At 49.4% G+C, this 22161-nt stretch overlaps 1 protein-coding gene across 2 annotated transcripts in view; it reads right to left on the bottom strand.

Moving 5' to 3' along the window:
* LOC144817820 (phospholipid-transporting ATPase ID-like) overlaps positions 1-22161 on the bottom strand; it is an 892949-nt gene that overhangs the window by 662260 nt on the left and 208528 nt on the right. The gene's annotated exons all lie outside the window — the stretch shown is intronic.

The following is a 22161-nucleotide window of genomic DNA, read 5'->3' on the forward strand; positions in this document are numbered from 1 at the left end:
TCACCTTTGTCACAACCGCTTGGTAAACTGTGCACAGAGGTCTTTGGTTCTCAGCAAGCCAGTGGAGCTCTTTAAGGGCTGCTGAGGTGTGGTCCATTGTTCACAGGTTCAGGGACAAACTATGGGCTGGTCTGATTCTGCTGGAGTGTCAATAGCTCCTTTCTTGGACTTGGACTTGGGGCTCTCATGTAGACTCTATTGCAATGGTCCTGATGCAAGAGAACTCGCTTTCTTGTGACGTTGTGAGATACCTGGTCAGCAGCAATGGGTGAGCATCATGGGACGGAAGACGCCGCATTGTATGACTGATGGTTAAAGGAGAGTTTAGAGTCGCACAAGATACCAAGGTTTTGGGAAGTATTGTGAGATTGGATCTGTTCCCATTGCAGACGGCCATTTTAATGATATAGTGATGAATCCTCATGTCACACTGTACCTCTGGACGTGTACGTGACGCTTCATGATCTCTTCCACTAAGGTCTACACATAAGCGTTGAAAAGCAGCGGAGAAAGGGTTGAGCCCTGGGGATACAGTAGTTGATATTTTGGCCGAGGACATCCTGACCTGCAGACTCCAGGACCAGATCCAATGCCGGACTCCAGCCCATTTCTCCTGAAGAAGAGCAAGACCTCAAGCTTGACAGTGTTTACCAAGATGACGTTTGATATAATTGTGTGATGTCTGCCGTCATGTTCTTCAGCGTGGGTAGTTGCTGTTACCTGCTTGACGCCTCTTGGACCTGAAGTTTGTGGAAGAGACGTATTCAGTACTGTGATGTAAGGGTAAGAGCAGAGATAAACACGCACAGGAGTTTTATATAGAGCGAAGCTACCTACAAAGCAATGGAGCGCTGGACAAAGGAGGAGGGGGGGGGGGCAAGGAGGAGGTACAGCTAGATATCTGGTGGGGCAGACAAGGGGGCATATTTACAAGCAGTGATGCATCACATTTCTTGTGCCTGCATCAGATACTCTTACGATGCCATGAATGTGCTGTATTTACAAAGCAGGGCTCCTTGGCGCAAGGATCCACAGATGCGTCCGAAATACAAACGCATCTGTGGACCCAAAAATGGTACATTGCTGTAGTTGGTCATACGACTCTGATGCTACTACAGCAACTTGTCAACAAACTTAGGTGATTCCCATTGTAAAGCCACTGCGTTAATTCCTACACCTGGTTTGAAGAGGCGTAGGAATTTTGGCGCATTCAAGGTTTAGAGTAACGCAGTAAAAACTTGTAAATTTCACTGTGTCAGTTATAAGTGGCTTTTTACGGGGGAACGCCTACCCTGCATACATTATACACAGCACAGGTAGAACGTGACAGAGGCTTACACAAACTGACGCGATGGGCCCAATGCGTGAGTTTGTAAATATGGGGCAATGTGGAGCACTGAATACTCTGCTGCTGCCACAAAAAAACAAATGACAAGGCACAAGCTCCTCGTAAATATGCCCCTTAGATAGCAACAGATAGGGGGCAAGTATTCACAAGGAGTTCAAGCAGAGAAGAGGCTGCAGACTGAGGCAGTGATTGAAGAACGATGTCGGAGATACCTCAGTCGACATGCTTAGTATTAGGATTTTGACTTGATAAAACTTAGTGGATCTCCCCTAGGCCTAGACAAGATTTCAGAACATGTTAAAAACCCGGCTCATCCTCCTCAGATGATGAAGGATTGCACCAGCCAAGAGCCAGACCCAATTGGTAACACAAGGATGGTATTGACGCAGATGACTCAGGGCTATATCTACCCAGAAATTAGAATAATCTCTGACTCAGGGGTGGTAGACATGATCACCTACCCCGCAGTCTCTCACTCGCTTTCACTATACTCCACGCATAAGTGCAGCTACACGATCGCAGAGCAATAATGTCCGACTACTGCCCATCACTCACAACACTAAAACACTTCCATCACAGCCTCACTTGCAGCTCACACCTTCCAACCAGACAGAAGAGCGCTATATAATGGCAACAGCTGAATCCCTTGTTCCCATCACTCCATTACACGCCCGGTGACATATGACGCAGTAAGAGCACCGCTCTGGCCACCACACACAACACCAGAGCAATTCCCACGGAGGCCACGCCACAAAACCACATAAATCGAAGCAAGAACACCCGAAGGGTAGTCACCAACGTGTCTAACACATTTCTAAAGAGCTGTATATGTGCAATTACAATACAATCTTTTCAGAGCTCGGTTGTCACACAACAAAAACAAAACAACAGTAGGCACTGAGGAGCATATTTCATCTTTTCACACAGCGCAACACAGCAAGCCATCCCGCTGCTCTGCGGGAAAGGGCAGGAATGTGTTGTATTTACCATCCTCTTCCGGCTTCATGCAGAACGTTGGATGTCCTACAGCGCCGGGTCGTTGAATGCCGGGGGCACGTTGGAGTTGCCTTGAACAAGTCACTGAGCCTGCGTTGAGTTACCTTTTCAGGGGCCTCTATGGATTTGTGGTCGAGAAGAGGGGTTCCCTTCCTACTGACAGAACAGGGGTGTCAGTGGTCGGATGCGTGGTCAGTGTGTGGTCTGACCATGGCTGGACCTTTACATCCAGGCCCAGTGTTTCCACTCCAAGAGGGGGATGATCTCCAGTGTGTCGTCAGCGCTAGGAGTGAGTTGGTTGAGTCAGTGGGTCAGGCCTCAGCGCCCCGTTGGTTCGTCTCTTTGGTACTTGCTTGCGGTCTTCTGTTTCACCCAGGGATTGAAATCCTCATCAGAAGCAACTTTTGAGACAGAGATTTGGTGAGAAGAGCCAGGCTGATGACCTATTCCAAGAAGGCAGCTGTATGTCCCGGTCTACGATACACAGCGGAAGAATACAGGCTGAGTGTGGCCTGTCCACGGATGTCAATGCTACCCTGGCTTGTCCCTTGGGACCCCAAGGAATAGCTGAGTGTGGCATGTCCACGGATGTCAATGCTACCCTGGCTTGTCCCTTGGGACCCCTAGGAATAGCTGAGTGTGGCATGTCCACGGATGTCAATGCTACCCTGGCTTGTCCCTTGGGACCCCTAGGAATAGCTGAGTGTGGCCTGTCCACGGATGTCAATGCTACCCTGGCTTGTCCTTTAGGAGCATTAGGAATAGCTGAGTGTGGCCTATCCACGGATGTCAATGCTACCCTGGCGTGTCCTTTGAGACTCTTAGAATTAGCTGAATGAGGCCTCTCCATAGATGTCAATGCTACACTGGCTTGTCCCTTGGGACCCTTAGGATTACCTTGGATGGCCTGCACACAGATGTCAATGCTACCCTTATTCTCATGTGGCACACTTGAAATTAGCTGAGTGCGGCCTTTCCACAGATGTCAATGCTACCCTGGCGTGTCCCTTGGAACCCTTAGAAATAGTTGCGTGTGGCCTGTCCACGGATGTCAATGCTATCCTTATTCTCATGTGGCACCCTTGAAATTAGCTGAGTGCGGCCTTTCCACAGATGTCAATGCTACCCTGGCATGTCCCTTGGAACCCTTAGAAATAGTTGTGTGTGGCCTGTCCACGGATGTCAATGCTATCCTTATTCTCATGTGGCACCCTTGAAATTAGCTGAGTGTGGCCTGTCCACAGATGTCAATGCTTCACTGGCTTGTCCATAGGGACTCTTAGGATTAGCTGATTGCGGCCTGTCCAAGGAAGTCAATGCTTCACTGACTTGTCCTTAGGAACTCTTAAATGTTACCCTATCTCCTCCTTTGGAACCCTAAGGATTAGCTGGGCAGGGCTGTTAAAATCTAGATCGTGGCATAAACATTATCGGCGCCATCTTGTCTCTTTTCAGATCCATGCGGGCGCGTAAGCAGCAGCCATTTTGAATGCCATGAACCCTCTGCCTACTACCGATAGCCAGCACGTCTCACCCCCTCACACCCTGGCTTCGCAAGCACACACACCCCCCCCCTTCGACAGCCCCCGGTCTCTCCTGCTAGGGCCCTAAACGCACCTCCAGCGCGACCCTGCCTCTGCGCCACATCCCGTGCTGAACCCCCCGCACCCTTTCATTTCATTCATAAAACAGGCCCTTTGATAACCTCTTCCTCCTTGCCTGATTGTTCGGCCCGACCCCAGGCCATCACTTAGCCCAACAGATGCAGTTTCTTGCCCCTACAGCAGGACCTCGCCTCACTTCAAAGGAGCGGGGATTAATCAATGCCCTCACACCCCTAGATCCGATCGATTACCCGCATTCCTGTTCCCAGCGGAATATCCAGCTGCGCGATAGCCATCATGCGGAGATTAGAGGTGAGGACTCCTACTGTAGATATGTGTGGGAACGGACCTGAACCGGGGATTCCAAAGACGCCTTTCTCCGTACTTCAAAGCATTACTAAGAATGTGTTGCATGTAATAAAGTAATAAACCAGTGTATAAGAGGCCAGGCCTCAGAGATGTTGAGAGAGCACCTCGAGAAGATACCCTGTTGTCTGATTTGATGTGTTCTGTTCCGTCGAAAATAAACTCCTGTTTCCTGCCTTCCAGTCTCCAGCGCCTGCCTCTTTATTTGGGTAATCGTGAGTTGGGTGAGAAGCGGCTAACGCCGGGCAAACCTAGAAAAGGGGTAACACGACCTGATCTGCCTGAACCCTTTTTCATCAATTGGCGCCCAACGTGGGGCCCATCAGCGACACGTGGATCCAGTGGGAGAGGTCCCGACGACGGAGTGAACGACTGCAACGATCGGGAAGAGCTCCTGCCCGATAGACCCTCGTCTGGCAGCCGATCATCCGAACTTCACTGGTTCCGAGCAGACCTCTCTCGAGTGCTATACGGTCCTGACTGGGAACCATCAGGAGTGCCACAGCAATTACGGAGAATAGAGGACGATCGGGCGCTGGAAGCGGAAGACGAGAAACTGTCCATACGGTCCGGGTAAGGTCGTGTAACACGACAAACTGGGAAATATTTGATTGTTTGATTGGAAAATACTAGTATTACTCTCCGAATTGTCCGAATTGTTGGTTCTCTTGGAGATTCTCTGTCTGCAAACGGAGAGGGATAAAAGTATTCTCTCTTCCTTTGCAGGTAGTGATGGGTAGGTAACGCAGGCTTTTGCCCCCGTTGTAATCCGTCGTGCCTATCTTTCTCCCCCACTGATTGATTGTTTGCCCGAACATTGTTTGTTCGAGGATTGTATTCTCGAGAATTCACTGTCCACAAACGGGGAAGAATAGAAGTATTCTGTCCTCCTTTGCAGATAGTGAAGAATAGGTAACGCAGGCTTTTGCCCCCATTGTAACCCGTCGTGCCTATTTCTTTCTCGCCACTGATTGTTTGATTGAACGGACATTAATTGTTCGATATTGGTTCTCTCTTTGGGTATTCCCTATTTGCGAATACTGCAGAATAGAAATATTCTGTCCAGTCTTCACAAAGTAGTGAAGGGTAGGTGGTGCAGACTTTTGTCCCCGTTGTAACCCGTCATGCCTATCTTCTCCCCATTGGTCAGTAGTTGGTTCAGCCCGGACCGCTTATTGGAGGTGGATCATCCGGCTCCTCTGGAGGGCACCCCTAATAAGGATATGTTTTTAAAATATGGACTTGTCGCCATAGCTTATAGTAAGTTATGGAATAAATATACTAAAAAGGATCAGGAAAGTCAGTGGCCACTGATAGGATCCTTCGATGACACAAAAATAAGCGTGCTGGAAACAGCCCTTTGTAACAATAAAACCACGCCCACTATGCTTGATAGTTTCGGCATGTGGCGCAAAGAAGCAGAGCAACGAAAGAAAAGAGAAGAAGCGAGAATAGGAAAAGAGTTACGAAAGGCGGCCCACCTGGCCGCTAAGAAACTAGAAGAAGAGATAAAAGAAAGGGAGGAAGCCAGACAAAAACAGGAATCTGAATCGACAGGCCAGTGTCCTGTTAGGACCCCCTCTACGCTCTACCCTGAGCTGACCTCCAAACAACGGACGAACGATGAGCTGCTGCTAGGTCCTCCGATCATCTATATGCCCCCCCCCATATGCCCCCTCCCAACCCCTAGTACAGCACTTGCCAGCTCCGAGTGCAAATGAGAATAACCTTGAAGCTAGTGCCCCAGCCCTCACGGCCTCCGCTCCGGCCGCATTAGTAACGACATCAGATGAACACAAGACTAGCAAGCAGCCACCGGGTAGACTGAATAGATTGAGCAAAGATGAGCGAGAGGGAATTGACAAGATAGCAAAGGCACTGATAGAACGGAAGGAGAGCGAAGAATATACGATGGATATGCACAATTCGCATGCCGGTAGCCACAGACGACATTTCATTTTACGGTTTAGTTACCACACCCTGAACGCATATGAGGATAGGTATCAGAATCGGGGTCCTACTAAACTGACAGCGTTATATAGAAAAGTCGATATTGGGGACGAGGCCGAGCGTGACGCGGCGGACCTCTTCATGCAAACGCTTGAGGTTTTCCGCCACCTCACGGAACAAAAACCGGAAGTTAAGATTACAGTTCCCGAGACGACTGGGTCCCCATCAGAAGTAGGCAACACTATGATGCCTATCAGAGAAGCCGCCCCTTACTGGGTTCCCCCACGAGGTCAGGGAACGAACGACGATATCAACCATGCAGATGCAAAGGGGAGGGTTGTGTACAACTGGGTTTATCAACCGTGGGACCGGCAAGATATTTTAACTTTTAGGCAAACCCTACCCGATTTAAGAAAGAACCCGACAGCATTTTATACCGAACTAGGTACAGCCTTAGGCTCAACCATAATGACTCTAGCGGACATTGACTTGTTTTTCGGGTTATGTCTGCCGGCTGATGTGTGGAAGCAAATCCGAAAAGCCGACCACACAGATCTGTTCGGACATACCTGGAATCAACTCAGTGAACTAGATAGGCAACGGGAGCCCGGAAAGAAACCTGTAAAAGACATACTGGAACTCCCGGACAAAATAGTTCAGAGGCTAAAGACATTGATCCCATAGAAAAAGGTAGACTGGTCGGTAGTCACGGCTTGCCGTCAGAAACCCCAGGAAGACGTATCAGAATACTTCTCCCGATTTGAGACGGTGTTCTCCGACTACAGTGGCCAAGACATGACCACTGCAACCGGACAACACCTATTCGTGCAAAACTACGTAAAGGGTCTGTTGCAAGAGGTCTCCCAAAAGTTACAGACGAGCGAGAGTAGTTGGGGGGCCTCCAAACCTGCAGCTATCCTTCAGATGGCTCAGTATTACGAACACCAAAAGAACGAGAACGAGAGGACGACTGAGAAAAAGAAAAAGGACCTGAAAGAGCGAGTGATGATTGCTCAATTGCAGGGAGTGACGACAGGAAGGGAACGGTATAGAGGAAACTACCAACCAAATGCACCCCCTAGAGACCGCACACCCACACCCGGCGCTCCACGAACAGACCTCGATGAGAACCAGTGTGCGTTTTGCAAAGGATTTGGTCATTGGAAGTCTCAATGCCCGGTCCTCCTGGAAATGCTTAAAAATAAAGAGACAAGGGACATGGCAAATGGCCCCAAAACTAGAGGGCAGGGACGAGGGCACACCCACGACACCAACAATGACAGACCCGGCAGACCAAACACATTTGACCACCCCCGACAGAATCAGTGCCAACAGTCTGACTGCGACAACACTCACGACTTTGCATAGGACTGCCAAGGGCAAGGAAGGGATCCAGTCGAGCTCTATGTTGACCAGCAAGGTCCTTACGTCACCGCTAAGGTCCTAGGTACGAAGTCTCCATTTCTGGTAGACACTGGCGCGACACGTAGTGCGTTATCTAAACGACTGATTCCAAGGGCACCCTTGTCTGGCTCACACAACATCAATAGGCTTTGATGGAACGCCCTCCACTAACCCTTTATCCGCACCGGTTTCCTTCGACTTGGACAGTAACCCCACTGACACGACGTTTCTGCTTTCCCTTGGACCCCCGAATGCCAATCGTCCTTCAAAGAACTTCGAGACGCCCTGTGTTCTGCACCGGTCCTAGGAACCCCCGATTACACAAAGCCCTTCTCTCTCTACACTCACGAAAGGGAGGGGTGCGCTTTGTCTGTCCTGACTCAAACCATTGGCCCCAAACAACAACCATGTGCCTATTTCTCTGCCACCCATGACCCCGTAGCGAGAGCCTTGCCTGCCTGCCTTCGAGCCGTAGCTGCCGCTGCCGTCTCTATCCGACAAAGTGAGGGGATAGTACTCTCGAATTCCCTCACGGTATTAGTGCCCCATGCTGTTGACACCCTCTTGAACCAGACTAAGACGCAACACCTGACTAGCGCTCGACTGACTGGATACGAACTAACCCTGCTTGCACCCCACATTACGCTGAAAAGATGCACCACACTGAACCCAGCCACCTTGTTGCCCCTGCCCGAAAACGACCCGAACGTCCCCCCTATACATGACTGTGTGACCCTCACAGACGAACAGACTAGGAGTAGAGTTGACCTCCGGGACACCGCCTTCACAGACCCTGACGGAGAGCTATGGGTAGACGGTTCTTGCATAAAACTCCCCGACGGCACCACCTCAGCTGCCTATGCAGTTACCACAGCCCAAACCGTAGTTGAAACCGCCCGCATCGCGCAGCGATCCGCACAGGCGGCAGAGCTGATTGCCCTCACACGAGCATGTATTATAGCGACAGGGACTACTGCATACATTTACACAGACAGCCAGTACGCCTTCGGAGTGGTTCACCATTTTGGACTCTTATGGAGGGAGAGGGGATTCCTGACGTCCCACGGCACGCCCATCCTCCACGGAGATTTAGTCTCCGCCCTGATTGAAGCAGTTCTCCTTCCCAAACGATTAGCGGTAATCAAATGTCAGGCACACAAGAAGGTGACAGACTTAGTCGGACAGGGAAACGCGCTGGCCGACATCACTGCCCGAACCACAGCTGAGAATGGATGGATGGATGGGTTTTTATATAGCGCAATATCACCGCCAGGTCTCAAAGCGCTTTGCATTGGGAACCCGTCCTGGTTTTTCCCTGTGAGATAGCCCCTTACTGGGTATCCCCAAGGTGAAAGCCAGGCATCCCGCCGCGGGGGGCCGTAGTGGAGATTAAGCAAGCTATTGCCCAGAGTTGCAGAGTGTGAACCTGTGATTCGAGTAGGCACCGAAGCGAGAATTACCGAGTCCGTGGACATTTTGGGCTCAAGACCCTGCCGCGTCGGGAATTGAACCCTGGTCCCGGGTCTGATCTCAGCGTCCGGGTCTGCCTCCTCTAACCAGTGAGCCACACTTCTCCACAGAATAGGACAACGACACGTATGTATGTGACCAGGTCACAAGCAGAAAAATGGACTGACGCTAGGGAAACGATTAGGGACATCCAGGTGGCCAGCTCACCACACGAATTGACTGAATGGGCACGGGTGGGATTGAAAGACGAGGAAGGCTGCTGGCGGACAAAGGACACCAACAAATGGTTGCTACCCAATTCATACTTGATCCCCATACTGACTATGGCACACTCCCCCGCACACATAGGATCTGCCCCCATGATCGAACTCATCTCCAGGGTCTGGCACAACGACAAGATTCCCGACTCAGCCAGACGCCTGGTCCAGCAATGCATTATCTGTTTGCAACACAACCCTGGGAAAGGAACTGTGGTACCCCGGGGAGGGTTTGGGGTCCCCGACCATCCTTTTGACGTCCTCCAGATGGACTACATCCAACTAGAAAGATGCCAAAACCTGAAGTATGTATTAGTCATTGTGTGTGCTTTCAGCAAATGGGTAGAAGCCTATCCAACCCGTGATAACACTGCCATGACCACTGCCAAGGTACTGCTAAAAGTTTTTCCCTCGCTACGGTCTTTGTCGAATTCTATGGAGCGACAACGGCCCCCACTTCATAGCTGAAGTTATCCAACTAATCTTGAAAGGGTTGGGTGTAAAACAGAGGTTCCATGCAGTCTTCCACCCCCAATCTGCTGGCTTAGTTGAGCGACACAACGCCACACTGAAACTAAAACTATCGAAGATAGTGGCCACCACAGGACTTAAATGGCCAGATGCCCTCCCACTGGCATTGCTATCGATGCGTTCCACTCCCACTAAGCACCATTTGACCCCCTACGAGGTTGTATTTGGGCGACCGATGAACCTCTGGACTGCCCCTAAACCGACCTCCATTCACGACGTCCCGGACGTCCTACTGTCTGATTACTTGTGTAAATTGACTAAAACGTTGTCTGTCATTCATCAGCAGGTGCAGCAGGCCATCCCCGATGCTTCCAGGGGTCCGGGTCACGATATCCAACCGGGAGATTATGTGCTGATCCGGAATTTCCAACGGACAAAGAGTCTGGAACCCCGGTGGACGGGCCCCTGGCAAGTACTGATTACCACCCGAACGGCTCTTCGAGTGGAGGGGAAGCGACACTGGCTGCACACACACCACTGTAAGAAGGTCTCCTCGACCCTGACCACAACAGAAAACGTCAGCACCCAAGAAGAACTGCTGAACAAAGACCGGCCATCATTGAACTGTTATCCGGATACCGAGGCACTCGAACTTGCAAAGTTCTCTGATCCCACTGTGCCATCCAGGGAAGGGTATTTCCTGCGTCGAAAGGAGGGAGCTTCGGCTAAGTAGACCACAGACTAAGTTGAATCTCAGGACGGTAGCATAAACACAACCAAGGGTTACCCGAAGAGAGGCTAAACGAAGTCAGCGGTTCTGCCCACTACCGAGCACCTTGAAGATGATGGAAGCGCCAGATAAGAAGATGATGGAAGCACCAGATAAGAGGACGACAGAAGCAACAGGAAATACCCGTTATCGAAACCCAAAGACTGACAGTATACACAAATCGAAGACAATTGTTCTTTTCATTGTCCTCCTCTTTTGCCTCCTCCTCATGACTTCCTTCTGGATCATGGAAGAGAGCGCACCCGCTCATCAGATATTGCTGACCACTGCACAGCCAACCACTACGAAAGAACATCACCTGATCTCCCTTTCGCCTCAGCTCCGAGAAAGGCGTAAGGAGTTCTGGAACAATTCCTTCGTGCAACTGTTGCACCAACACAACCTTGCCGCCAACGCCACAAATTGCTGGATCTGTGGGTTGCTCCCGCATGCCACCGGACACTCCATCCCTTTCATCCCTTCCCCTTTCTCAGTTCACGGTTCTTGCCTTGCCTGGTTGATCCTCTTGCAAGAGAGCTACAAGGACAACGCCACTTCTGGTCAAACAGTGTCAACTTCTACCACGGGTTCTGGCTGAACAAAACCGGAAGGACTTCTGCCCCCTTTTGCCCTTTGACCTCTGGCTCCTCCTTCCAGATGGACATCCCTGCCAAGGAACGAGTCGAAATGCAGGTGTTCCATAATCCAGCCAGACCCACCTTCTCCTACCTACGGAAACGAACTGCTGCCACTCTGACGGTGGCTCTGTCTGTTATCAATGTCACGGGCCTCGTGTGCCTCGAAGGCTTGGGAACACAGCCGGTGGGTCACAGTTCCTGCCACATCACCAGAACATTGGACGCCATTGATCCCCCCTCCTTTGTTGCTTCTCCGAATATGTACTTTGTTTGTGGCACCAAAGCTTACACTTGGCTTCCAAAAATTTGGGGGGGTACCTGCTACATCGCCTTCGTTCTCCCTCCAACGTACGTGGCCCCAGCAAACCACCACCGACAGAAGCGCGCAAAAGACATTAAACAAGCCGACTCCACTGGAGCACAGTTCCTGGATGCAGTGAAGGGACTTGTTCCTCTGTGGGGCCCAATGGCAAACAGCCGCGCCATCCGCCACCTGACACAGGCAGTAGAAACGACCATGAACATCACGGCTGGCATCCTCACTAACAATACAGCCGAGCTTCAGGCAGTCCGCCTGGTGGCTCTTCAGAACCGCCTTGTTCTAGATGTGGTTCTAGCTGACCGAGGAGGAGCATGCCGCATCATTGGATCCAGCTGTTGCACCTATGTGCCAGATAACTCGCCCTCAGTCTACAAAGCAATCGAACACCTCCACAGACTTTCCTCAGAGGTTCATCAGGAACAGGAAGGATGGTCGCTTGGAAGCTGGTTTTGGGGCACTTTGAAGGACTGGGGATGAAGGTTATTCACATTTATATTGATACCGGTCATGATACTGTGTGGGTGTTGCCTAGGTATTCAATGTTTGCCACCTCTGTGTTCGCTCATTGCCAGCTGCATGTGCCCTAAGACTTCGTACTTCAAAACTGAACACATGAAAGCATTGTATGACCTCGAAATAAGAAATATAATGGGGATTGACGTAAATTAACAAGCTGGCTAGATATGTTGAAAAGGGAGGACTGTTAAAATCTAGATCGTGGCATAAACATTATCGGCGCCATCTTGTCTCTTTTCAGATCCATGCGTGCGCGTAAGCAGCAGCCATTTTGAATGCCATGAACCCTCTGCCTACTACCGATAGCCAGCACGTCTCACCCCCTCACACCCTGGCTTCGCAAGCACACACCCCCCCCCCTTCAACAGCCCCCGGTCTCTCCTGCTAGGGCCCTAAACGCACCTCCAGCGCGACCCTGCCTCCGAGCCACATCCCGTGCTGAACCCCCCGCACCCTTTCATCTCATTCATAAAACAGGCCCTTTGATAACCTCTTCCTCCTTGCCTGATTGTTCGGCCCGACCCCAGGCCATCACTTAGCCCAACAGATGCAGTTTATTGCCCCTACAGCAGGACCTCGCCTCACTTCAAAGGAGCGGGGATTAATCAATGCCCTCACACCTCTAGATCCAATCGATTACCCGCATTCCTGTTCCCAGCGGAATATCCAGCTGCGCGATAGCCATCATGCGGAGATTAGAGGTGGGGACTCCTACTGTAGATATGTGTGGGAACGGACCTGAACCGGGGATTCCAAAGACGCCTTTCTCCGTACTTCAAAGCATTACTAAGAATGTGTTGCATGTAATAAAGTAATAAACCAGTGTATAAGAGGCCAGGCCTCAGAGATGTTGAGAGAGCACCTCGAGAAGATACCCTGTTGTCTGATTTGACGTGTTCTGTTCCGTCGGAAATAAACTCCTGTTTCCTGCCTTCCAGTCTCCAGCGCCTGCCTCTTTATTTGGGTAATCGTGAGTTGGGTGAGAAGCGGCTAACGCCGGGCAAACCTAGAAAAGGGGTAACACGACCTGATCTGCCTGAACCCTTTTTCATCAGGGCTTGTCCTTCCCGTAACCCATTATCAGCAAACAAGTGGCCGTTGAGGAGGTTAACATTTTGATGTCATCACAGGTCAAAGGTCTGATTAAAGAATTCAAATACACGCCTCAAAATCGCATTTGGAAGCTGGAGACGCCGTTTGAATGTGAGATTGTCTCTCTTTCTGTGTGCGCATGCCACGCCCCTTATTTTTCATCTTTTCATTACGTATCATTCTTCGATAGCAATGTACACCCTGATATATGCACTCATAGCAGCAGCAGTACCAATAAATGCAATTCCGATGTACGCTGTAATCTATGCACGCACAATGATGTCAATACCAGTAAATGCAATACCGATGTACGTTGTAATCTATGCACGCACAATGATGTCAATATTAGTAAATGCAATATTGATGTACGCTGTAAGCTATGCATGCACAATGATGTCAATATTAGTAAATGCAATATTGATGTACGCTGTAAGCTATGCATGCACAATGATGTCAATATTAGTAAATGCAATACTGATGTATGCTCTAATCTATGCATGAACAATGATTTCAATACAAGTAAATGAAATACCAATGTACGCTGTAATCTATGCATGCATAGTGAGGTCAATACCAGTAAATCCAATGTTGATGGGCCCCTGTAACTTATGCAAGCATAATGACATCAGTCTTGGTGAATGCAATGGTGATGTACGATGTAACAACTGCATGTATAATGAGAATATCTGTAAATATGATACCAACGAATGTGCACTCACTCACGAACATGTATCATTGCTGTCTGATTCAACCGAGATGACCTCCCTATCAACCCCGAGTCAGAGATACGTGGTCAGACAGGCCCTGTGACCCAAACCCAAGCCTATCGATTGACAGGTCACAGGTGGGGTTACACTTAGCCTAAAGCCAAACACACACCCAGGGAAAACCCTGATCGATCCCACAGATAGGTAGTCACGCCACAAAGAGGAGCGAGGAAATTTGCCCCAATAAAACACATTTGGCCAAAGGCGTGGGTTCCCAAAATACAACAAAGTTAGATGCTACATGTAGTTAGGAACACTCAGCCTATCAGGGCACGACATGTACACCGCACGAGGTGATCATGCGCTCAACACACCGAACATCTGGACACGCACATACTGGCCCACACTAGCTCTCACCGAGGTCGAGAGCCATCTGTGTCTCCATTACCAGGTGGGTGTACTTGTTATTTATGACTATGATGCTTTTCAAAGAATGTCGAAGTGTTTTATTGTACCCACAAAATGTATATATGTGCGGCCAAAACTTCTGTACTCCGAGACTGTCTTCAGACGCACCTCTGTCACTACTCTCCTGATACACAGCTGTGTTTAATTAAACCAACTTGTTCCTGTTTTGCCAAACGCCTCTTGTCTTTTCATTTATTTAAGGTAAATTCATATTCGAGCAACACATACATTACTGCTATAAACCCTATCCGTGTGTCAATCATTTATGACAAACTACCATGTAATGGAATATATTATCATGTGTAAATATTGTATTGTCCATTATCTGACTTCTCCAATAAAAATCTTTAGAAATTCAAAAATTAACATTGTATATTAAAGGACAGAAAGACAAAATTAATTCATAACAAAACAATTACAAGCTGCCTATAGTTCATTCCCCATCACTTGCAGAAGCATCACTAACCTAGATCCTCAGAACACATGTTGTTATGTTTTTATAGGCATAACAATTGTGTAAAAAAGTCAAGGTATCTTTAAACAATTTTGTTTAGAGTTTGTTCCACTGGCCTCATTTCGGCTTCTGAAGTATAATGTGTGTAATATAGTGCTTCATACTGCACTTTCCCTCCTTCTAAGCAGTGTAAATAACAGATGTTACTATAATGCACTTTGTGATTTTCAATGTATCGACCTCTAAGAAAGGATGAAAGGCGGAGTCTGCCTTGCAGGACTCATGACCTTCAGATCACAGCATTTGTCAGCAGCACCCCTTCATTTGAGTGATCCATCTACCACATCTTATTGCTTTGATTATTCAAATATTAGGATTCATGAAATGTTTCCTAGTTTTAGGTCTTGCATGCAAACATATTTAGCAGTCTAGTGAGTGGTACTGTCATCAAATACTAGACAAAATAGACATCACATACAAGCTGAAATGGACTTTTGGACAGCCTCTTTCAGCCACTGTCTACTGTGGTTCAGCAGGCAGTGGCTTTGCAAGGGAGCCCTGGGCCTTAATAGAAGAACGAGAGATGGACCCACTTATACCATTTGTTCATTAACAGACTGATATAATATGAGCATGTTGAGCCCCTCTCACCCCTGGCGCCACTGCACCTGCTGCGCCCTCAATAGCAATGCTCCTGGCTAGGGGCAGTCTATCAGCGTTATTACCCCATGGCAATTCTTGACTGGAAACCCCAGACAAACAGTTCCACAAATGCAATCTTTTTATTCCGCCCCACCCACATAGTTCCTAATTGTGAACAGTATATTTTTTACTGAAGGTATTGTTCCTGTTCTGCCAAGAAACGTTTGCTTCTTTTTTTTCCTCCTTTCTATTTTTCTTTCCTTCTTTCTGTTTTTCCTTCCAAACATTCTTGCCTCCTCCTTTCATCTTTCTTTCCTAGCTTGCATTCCTTCCTCCCTTGTTTTGCGCTCTCGCTCCATGTACCTCTTTCTTACGTTTTGTTTCTCGCTGAGGCCTTGTTGGGTTTCTGTGCCACCCTTCGTCCCCGCCAGACAGACACCTGTGAGGTTGTGTCTTCGTCCTTGGGGTGTGATTTATTTGCTTCTGTTTGTGCCATGGGATGGGAGTCACAGTTCACAGGACAGTCACATGACGCGTGTAATCTGTCCAGTGCCCTCGCTGCGGGAGGCGCTGTGAGGCTGTGGAGTCCAGGTGCCTCCATCGCTGCCAGCTGGGCTACAGCTGTTTAACATTAAAACTGTTTACACCCCCCCCCTTCCAGCAGCTCTGCATCTATAACTCACACGAGTGTCTCGTCGGGTGATACCGCCGCCTGCGGGGCTCGCGCGGTTCTTGTCCCCACTCGAGCTTTGCAACAAAATATCATTTATACAACACGCACCCCAGGCCTGGCGCTCGAGCTCCGCGGACCTCCAGCTCCGGTCCGGGTCCTACAGCCCTCCCCCTCCAACTGTCAGGATGCTCGCGAGCTCCAGGCTCACTATCGCAGGCGTAAACCAGGGCTGCTCACAGTATGCGCACAGGCGTGGGTCTACTCACAGGGCAGGCACAGACGAGGGTCTACTCACAGGATACGTACGGACATGGGTCTACTCACAGGACACGTACAGGCGTGGGTCTACTCACAGGTTACGCACAGGCGTGAGTCTACTCACAAGACATGTACAGGCGTGGGTCCACTCACAGGATACGTACAAGCTGGGTCTGTCTACTCACAGGATACGCACAGGCGTGGGTCTACTCATAGGATACTTAAAGATTTGTCTCACTTCCGCTGCCCTCTCCTGTCTTCTAGTGTACCAGAAGATCCCGCCAAAAAAATGTAAATTACTCCCAGATGTTGCCCTGTGAAGATCCCGCCTTTCCAATATATTACACAGTCGTCTGTAGCTACCCTCACCCCAGTACTGTGTTACACACCAGTGTTTGGTTACAGCGTAAAAGAGCCCTGTGTGAAAAGCGTCTGCCTCCCAGCAAATAAATACACGAAAACCACTCACTGCTGCAGGTGTGTGCGCTGCGCAGCCATCTTCAAAATGAAGCATGAGAAACACTTTCTGATGGCGAAAGAAATTCGTCACTTCTTGCATGTGAGACAGTGCCTCTTTTCACATGACTGGCTCCCACTTTTGCTATTTGATGTGGTTTCGATTGTAGTGTACAGGGTACCTGCCAACCAGGTCCCCTGAGCCAGTGCTTATTCCCTAAAACATTTCCACAATTCGCCCTTCAGGCCTCATGTAAGTCCGTAGTAAATAGTGCCTGGTACCTAGGGCATTGGGACTGAAGTGGGTCCCCACGGACCCCTCACTTAGGCACTGCAGGCTGCCACTGCAGCATGCATGGCCTGGTGCAGACAAAACGACAAAGTCAGCATGGCACACTGCCTGTGTGCCCTGTCCAGCAGCACTGCCTAAGTATAGGTAAGTCACCCCTCTAACAGGCCTTTCAGCCCCAAGGCAGGGTGCACTATACCACAGATGTGCAGATTTGCCCATATATTATTTAAGTCCATTCTTAGATATTGTATGTGTCAGGGAAGCCACTAAGCGCACATGCGCTGGAAACTCCACAACTCCAGTTCCCTAGCACCATAATGGCTTCTCTGAAACGAGGAGTGTTTGGTATCAAACTACTCCTCTCAATAAACCCACCCTGATGACAGTGTGGGCTTTATTGAACCATGTACTCAGAGGGCACCTCAGAGGTGCCCCCTGAAAACATACCAACCCTGGTGTGGTCACAGACTAGCTGTAGGCAGCCTGCCACCACCAGACATGTTTCAAGACCCTGGGTTGAGAGCCTCTGCTCTCTGGGATCAGAAACAATGCACATCCTGGGCTGAGGTGTCACCCCGCCCCCTCCCCAGGGTGGGCACAGTGCTCGAGGGGGAAGCTTCAAAGGCTTGCTGCCTTCCTCATGCACCCCCCCCACCTCCGCTGCTAGCAGCAGATGGCAGCCCTCAGTTTACACCCCCACTTTGGGTGAGAAAACCTAGGAACAATAGGACATTTCCCCACCTGTGCCAACTCAACCCCTAAGGTAGGGGAGGCAAGGTGAAGCTCACCTTTCAGTCCCAGCCATCTTGAAGATGGGGTGACACCTTCAATCAGGGCTAGGACTGTGCCCCCTGCCACAGGAGGGTGGCATCATTGAGGGTGTAGTCACCCCTTGGTAAGGTGTCCATTGGCCCTACCTGCTACTCCCCTAAAACGCCCCTAAATGCAGTATTTAGGTGGCTCTCCCAGACCTGGAAACTAGTTCCTGCTAACCTAAGAAGAAGGACGAAGAAGTTGTAGTCCAGGGAAGCCTGAAGAAGCCTACTGACATGACCCCAGCCCTACGGCTTGTCTCCAGCTTTAAAGACCCTGCAAAAGAAGATGATGTCTGTCCTTCATCCAGCGCCTTCCAGAACCTGAGGAAGACTACCTGCCCTTCGACAACGACCAGAAACTCCAGAGACGCGGATCTGTCTCCAAGAAACCTACACTAAGGACTCCAGTGCCCTCCGGATCCACAAGTCCTGCCCACTCTGCACCCAATGCCTCTGGCACGTGTCCAGGTTGCCCAATGACACAGAACAAGTTCCCCAGCAATCCTGACTTCAAGTCCAGCATTGGCTGACCCCTCCTGGACTCCATGACGACGCCTGCAGACGGAATCCAGAGGCCCCCCGAATGCGACCGGCTCCAGTAAGAAGAATCCAACATCTAAGGACACCCCTGCACCCAAAGCCCCTGGGTCCTGATGTGCTGAACTGGCAGTGCCCCTATGACCCTCAACGCCCCAACTTTCCTCTGCTATTGTTGGTCTCCCTAAGGCAGCCTTCAGTGCGACGCCTGCAGCCTGTTTGCCCAATCGAGATCCTACACTGAAGAGCATTGGGCTCCCGATGTGTTTTCACCCTGCCCCCAGCCGCCCCTGTGCTGCTGGTGGTGTAGGTTGATGCTGCGTTGTGACCCCCTGTGCATGCGCTAACCCCCTAAGTTTGGCCTACGCAACCGACTTATCTACCTGCAAGCAGTGTGTCTCCAAGCACCCCCAGTTTCCATTGAACGCATTCAGCCTATCACCGAATTCGACCTCTGCACCTGGTCGCCCCCTGCCACTGGTGGTGCAGACTTTGTACTTGCCCTCTGCTAACCTTAACCCCTGAAGCCTGGAACTGTAAGTTGAGTATTTAGCCGTAACACCGCATGGTTGTTTTCCTCCATAGGATAACATTGAACTGTTTGAAAACTGCACAGTGTTGACTTTTAAAGGACTAAAGTATTTTTCCTTAAAAATTTACTTACATTTTTGCGAAGATCTTGGTTGTAAACTAAAACTCAAACAAAGCTTATTTTCCTAAAATTGGTGTGGATCTCCTTCTTGAGTCTTGTGTCCATTTGTGATCACTGTTGTGCAATAAGTGTCTTACACTCCTCTCTGTTAGGCCTAAGGCTGCTCACCCACACTACCACTAATAGAGCGCTTTGGGTTTACATTGAGCCCTGTATACTTCTGGGGAATCTCTGGACTCCATACACGAGATAACCACCAAGGGGTATACCATATACAGACCCAGCTTCCTACATTGCACAGAGGGCACACATACGAAACTTCAAAAAAGGCAAAGAGGGGGTGAGAGAACAAAAGAGGGTAAAAGTAGTAAAAGGTGCAGAGCCCAGAGGGACACAGAAGTGAAAGGCTAGGAAAAAGTAAAGAAAGAACATTAAACAAGCATTGGCAAAGCCAATAGGTCGGTCCTTAGCATGCTAGTGCATGCAAGCAGAATGTGTGCCTAACTGTGTGAGCATGGTAAAACCAGACACATTTTAACGGCACTCGTGCAGACTCAAAGCTCACCTTGCACTCACAGGCCCATCTCACGATAAACTCACACAGGTCCTCCTCACCATGAACTCACACAGGCCCCCCTCACCATGAGCTCACGTAGGCACACCTTACCACAAACTCACACAGGTACACCTTACCATGAACTCACACAGGTCCACCTCACCCTGCATTTACAGAGGTACAGCAAGTGTCTGTCATACATACACACTTTGTGAGTTCTGGATGTGTAATGGCCGTGCACGTCTCCACAGTATTCCAACTCACTATCACAACAGGTACATCTCAGGCAGCAGCGGTGCAAACGTTCTTGGCCCTTGAGCTCTGTAGAGTTCCCTTATTGGAATGGACATCAGATTCTGGAAGACCCACATCCATCTGTAAACAGTGAATCACCACCCGTGGTGTGGTGGGCGTGTAGAGTGTCTCAGAGGCTGGAACAGACAATGAGCTGTGACCGTGCAGTCTTCTATATGCACCTACGATAAACAGACAGCACATATATGACATCTCCCACACATGCTTGTGACTGCTGATATGGTGCAGGTTTTGGCAAGACTTTGCCTCTCTCACGGTGTACATTTGGCTTCAGGCTGACTACAACCCTAGATTTGCTACCCTCACCCCCCACCAGGGCCAGACTGGCTACCGGGCATTTCTAAGTAAACAATGCAAAACCAAATGGTTTCCATTTGTTTTGCTTTCTTTATTTAGAAGTACATGCACGTCCCCATCAACAAAATCAGTCCCCACTGCAGTGAAATCGGCCCCCAGCTTGGCAGCTCACCAAAACGCCTGGTAGCCAGTCTGGCCTTGCCCCTCATGGTGTCTCAATTTCACCTGATCTTATATAACAGGCATACGTCTCCAATGAGCTGCACCGGACCCAAAGTCGTTAAATTAGAATTATGTCATATTTCGTGAGTTCAGCTAAAGTCAGACACAGAGCAGTGCACTTCACGCTCGTGAGTCCGGCACACGATGGAGTCCGGACACACTGCTGTGCACGTGGGACTCAGGCAATTATCAGACTGTAGAATTAGCATCAAAAAAGGTTCACTGCGAACCGGAAGTAGCTGTTCTGAGTATCTGAGTAAACAGAGTGTCGGTTTCTGGCCAGGTCCAGTGCAGTGCAATGCAGTGGTCGAAGGAGTGCAGCTGTCTCTGAGGTCATACTATACAGAATACTGGTCTAGGGCCAGGCCCAGTGCAGTGCAGGGGTTGGAATAGTGCAGCTGTCTCTGGGGGCCTGAGTATACAGAGTGCTGGTCTGTGGCCAGGCCAAGTGCAGTACAGGGTCAGGAGTGCAGCAGGCTCTATGTGTGTTTGTGTTTCAGTGAATAAGGTTTCAAACCCCAGCAGGCTCTGTGTGTGTTTGTGTTTCAGTGAATAGGGGTTCAAACCCCAGCAGGCTTTGGGTTTCAGTGGTGAATAAGGTTTCAAACCCCAGCAGGCTCTGTGTGTGTTTGTGTTTCAGTGAATAGGGGTTGAAACCCCATCAGGCTCTGTGTGTGTTTTTGTTTCAGTGAATAGGGGTTCAAACCCCAGTAGGCTATTTGTGTTTCAGTGAATAGAGGTTCAAACCCCAGCAGGCTCTGTGTGTGTTTGTGTTTCAGTGAATAGGGGTTCAAACCCAAGCAGGCTGTTTGTGTTTCAGTGAAAAGGGGTTCAAACCCCAGCAGGCGGCTGTGTGTGAGCTTGTGTTTCAGTGAATAGGAGTTCAAACCCCAGCAGGCTGTGTGTGTGTGTTCAGTAAATAGGGGTTCAAACCCCAGCAGGCTCAATCAATCAATCAGGTATTTGTGAAGCGCGCTACTTACCCGTGAGGATCTCAAGATATAGGGAGCGGGGGGGCCTGTGAGTGTTTATGTTTCAGTGAATAGTGGTTCTTGTCTTTACCATGACCTTAAAAAGGGTCGTCCGAATGGTGCTCATTCTCCCATTGCAGCCTGTGCATGTGGTTTTAGACTGCCATTTTGACCTGGCGTGAGAAACTTTTTGCCAGGCCTAAAGCTTCCTTTTTAATACATATACATATCGCCTACAGCAGGACCTAAACAACCCGTAGGGCAGGGTGCATTGTATTTAAAAGTTTGGGCATGTACTTTTAAGTTGTACACGTCCTGGTAGTGAAAAACTCTCAAATGTGTTTTTCACTACTGCAAGGCCTACCTCTTCCATAGGATAACATTGGGTTACCTTATTACATTTAATAAGTGATAACTTTTATTTGGGAGCAGGTAGAAATATCATGTTTGGTATCTGAGAAATTTTTATTTAAAACCCTCTTTAATAGTAAAGTCGGATTTTAAGCCACATTCTGAAAATGCTACTTTTAGAAAGCTGTCATTTTCTTGACCTAACCATTTGGTGCGACAGCTTGTTTCCTGGGTCACACAATGAGGTGTAGATGGCAGTTGGCCTTTGTGTATTCCTCCCACATAGCGAGAC

This window comes from Lissotriton helveticus, chromosome 2_1, assembly GCF_964261635.1.
Source record: "Lissotriton helveticus chromosome 2_1, aLisHel1.1, whole genome shotgun sequence".
NCBI classification, from domain to species: domain Eukaryota; kingdom Metazoa; phylum Chordata; class Amphibia; order Caudata; family Salamandridae; genus Lissotriton; species Lissotriton helveticus.